The sequence below is a fragment of the Microtus ochrogaster genome, chromosome 8, assembly GCF_000317375.1.
Source record: "Microtus ochrogaster isolate Prairie Vole_2 chromosome 8, MicOch1.0, whole genome shotgun sequence".
NCBI classification, from domain to species: domain Eukaryota; kingdom Metazoa; phylum Chordata; class Mammalia; order Rodentia; family Cricetidae; genus Microtus; species Microtus ochrogaster.
Window position 1 is genome coordinate 6,014,816 of NC_022015.1, and position 4,263 is coordinate 6,019,078.

Below are 4,263 nucleotides of genomic sequence, written 5' to 3' on the forward strand. Positions count from 1 at the left end.
TTTTTTTTAAAGATTTATTTATTTATTATGTGTACAGCATTTCTTCCACGTGTGCCCGCATACCAGAAGGGGGCGCCAGATCTCATTACAGATGGTTGTGAGCCACCATGTGGTTGCTGGGAACTGAACTCAGTACCTCTGGAAGAGCAGTCAGTGCTCTTAACCACTGAGCCATCTCTAGCCCCCCAGAATACTATTTTTAAGAGCATAATATGAAGCACACGAGGCTGGATATTTATAAAGCTGTGCAACAGCTTTAGGATCAATTAAAAAATAATATAGGTAATTTATTGGCTTATTTACATTTTTCATTATGTCATTTTGTTTTTTTTTTAACCAGTTTCATTGAAACTCATTCATGAACTATCCAAATCATCCATTCATAGTATACTATTTGATACATTTTGGTGGTTGTATAACCATTACGTAGATAATAATTTGTAACATTTTATGTCAAAAGTTCTGTCAATAAAGGAAAAAAACTACCTCAAATTTTAAAACTGTTATTTATGTATGTATGTATGTATTTATTTGTTATTGTGTTTGAGCATGTGTGTGTGTGTCGTGGAATAATCCTTCTGTACACTGTGAAAATGTGTTTCTCTCTTTGTTAATACAAATCTGATTGGCCGATAGCTAAACAGGATTTTCAGGGCAGAGAGAATGCTGGGAGGAAGGAGGGCAGAGTCTGAAGACTTGAAGCAGATGTAGAGAGAAGCAAGATGAACATCCTGTGTTGAAAGAAGGTACTGCCACGTGGCAGAGGGTAGATGAAAAATATGGGTTAGTTTAAAATGTAAGAGCTAGCTAGTAAAAAGCCTGAGCTATCAGCCAATCATTTATAATTAATAATAAGTCTTTGAGTGGTTATTTGGGAGCGACTGCCCAGACAGAGAAACTCCACCGACATGTGTGTGGGACATGTGTATGACCATTCAGAGGCTAGCGAGGGCCAGAGGAGACAATGAGTATCCTGCTCTATCAACTCCCTGCCTTATTCCCTTGATATGGTCTTATGTTGAATGTGGAGCTAGGCCGGTGACCAGCAAGTCCCAGAATCCTCTACTCACCACAGTGAAGGATACAGACCAATGTATGATCACACCCAGCTTTTTTGAACACGTGCTGGGGATTTGAACTCAGGTACTCTTAAAGAAGTGCTCTTACCCACTGAGCCATCTCCTCAGCCCACAAATTAAATGTTTTGCTTTCTTTTTTTCTTTTGTGATAGGATCTCACTATGCAGTTGCCTTTAGCCTAGAACTTATACCCCTCGCCATGGGCTGGGCCCTTTCTCCTCAATCACTAATTAAGAAAACTCCCACAGGCTTGTCTACACACAGCCCAAGTCGTATCCTTACTTGAGGTTCGTTTTTCTCAGATGACTATAGGCTGTGTCAAATTGACATAGAGCTAGCCAGAACACTATGTAAACCATGCACGCAGAGGAATATGCCTTATCATGTCTTCCAAGGGCTGAGATTAAAGGTGCACCCACTATGCCTGGCCTCAAACTAGAATTTTTATGTTATAAATGCTACACCATCAAGGAAGTGAACAGGCAGTCCACAGAATGGGAGAAAAACATTTGCAAATCATGCGTCTGATAAGGGCTTTGTATCCAAAACATGTAAAGAACATTTGTAACTTAGCAATAAAAAGATAATACAATTAAAGAATGGACGAAAGATTGGAGTAGATAGAAATCTTTCTGCAAAGAAGATAGACACATGAGCTTTAAGAAGAAGGAAACATGTTAAACACCATTAACCATTAAGGAAATGCAAACACGTCATACAAGGAGAGACTGGATTCATGCCTGCTAAGATGGCTATAATAAAAAAGACAGAATAACTAAGGTTGGAGAGGACCTCGAGAAATTGGAACCTTTGCATACACTGCTAGTGACGGAAGAGCGTGCAGCCACTTAGGAGTGTAGTCCAGCAGTTTCTCAAAGGGTTAAACGTAGAGTTGCCATGAGACCATGAAATTCTAAGTATACTTCCCTAGACAAATTAACAAGTATATTTAACAACTTCTATACCAGTATTCTTTTTTAAAAAAACAAATTTTTTAAATTGAGTCTTTGGGAATTTCACATCATGTGCCCCAATCCCACTCATTCCCCAGTCCCTCTGTATCCACCCTTTACCCTTGTCAGCCCCCCCCCCAAGAAAAGCTTAAAAAGAAAAAATAAAAATAAAAACACAAATAAGAATAGTAATCAAAGCCAGGCGGTGGTGGCACATGCCTTTAATCCCAGCACTTGGGAGGCAGAGGCAGGCGGATCTCTGCGAGTTTGAGGCCAACCTGGTCTACAAGAGCTAGTTTCAGGACAGGCTCCAAAGCCACAGAGAAACCCTGTCTCGAAAAACAAAAAAAAAAAATATTAATCAAAAAGAAAAATAATAACAAACAAACAAAACCTGCTTTGCTCCTCCGACTTTCCTGCCTCTCCATTGCCTCTTCATCTTAGTGGCACTGGGAGCTCCAGGGTTATCATGAAGTATACACTTGCACAAACAGCTTTACTTACAAATGTTCATTGTGTAAAGCGTTGTTGGTCAGGTACAAGGTCTGTGGTTTCTGGTACACCATCAATGCTGGGCCCTCACCAAGACTCTTCTCAGCTATCCTGCTGTTGCCCCTAGTCGTGAAGATCCTGTGGCTATGGTTCCACGGGCCAACCTCTTCACATCCTCCAGTAGGACATAGACTGGGTAGATGTCACAGTGTGCCAACTCAAAGCTCTGGATGTGTGTCTGGGTGGCAGTTGAGTTGGCCAGTCACCTCAGGTGAGGGGTGGGGCCCATTTTCCCAAGGGGGTGGGGCCAGCTCTCTGGTGAGGTGGGGCCACTCTCCCTGGGCCAGTGAGGGCTAGGGCCAGCTTGGCACTGCCCTTGTACTTCAACATGTGGTTCAGACATTGTTTAACACATGGTTTGCATGACCAATGTAGGAACATGGTCAGTGAAACTCTACACAAACCCAGCTGCATCAGGACCACAGATCCAGAAAATGGCCATCAGCAGCAGCTTGGGCCTGGTTATCACTATGGCCCCGAAGTGGCAGCTCAGGCTTCTTGGGCCAGCAAGAGCACAGCAGCAGTATGGTTCCCAGACTCCAGCATGACCCCAGGTGGCAGCCTAGATCATGGACAGTCGCAGGCCTTCGGTGAGAACAGGAGTCACAGGTTTCAACACCACAGACCCTGGCTGCGATGCAGCCATGGACCCAGACATGGTTCCCGGCCACATCTTGTGCACTGGTATCACTATGGCCCCAGGTGACAGCACAGGCCACCAGGCCACCCCAGTCTGTATGCCTCTGGTGGCAGCCTGACCCTCTGGTACGAACATGATCTCAAGTGTTGGCCCAGACCTTGGGCATCTGTTACCAGTCTTCGTTGGTAACAGGAGATACGGACATTGATATAGTTCCTGGCTGCGGTAGGACTATGGACTGAAACATGGCCCTGAGGAAGCTCAGGCCCCAGACAATACCATGGCACCAGGCATCAACACACTCCACCCAAATCAGGGTGACCCCAGCAACGACAAGTCCCTTGGACCCCAACATGGCCACAGGCAGTGGCTCAGAACCTAGACATCCTTGTGACTTTTGGTGGTAACACGGGCCGTGGCTGTGGTAAGAAAATGACCCAGACATGGTCCTTGGCTGTGACTCAGGCCCTGATGACAGACACCATGGCCCCAGGTGGCAGCATAGGGCACGCAGATCTGTACAGCCCCGAAGGCAGCATGACCCTCAGATATCATGGCCCCAAGTATGGACTCAGCCCCCTGGCATCTACATGGCCTTTGTACACCAACATTCTTAACAGTGTTATTCTTCGGTCAGCAGAACAGAGGCATCTACTTCATCCTGGGACCCTCAGGCAGGGTTAATTAGAACCTTGTTGTCACCGTTAGTCTTTATTATAAGCATACTTTGTGTGGGTATGGTATGTACAAGTTTATGTATGTATGTGTGCACATACACATGCACATATATGCATGGAGAGGCCGGAGGCGTTTTGTTCAGTCGGTCTCTACATCATCATCACCATCATCACCACCACCATCACCATCATCACCATCATCACCATCATCATCATCACCATCATCACCATGATCACCATCATCACCATCACCATCACCACCATCACCATCACCATCATCACCATCACCATCATCACCATCACCATCACCATCATCACCATCACCACCATCACCATCACCATCACCACCATCACCATCATCA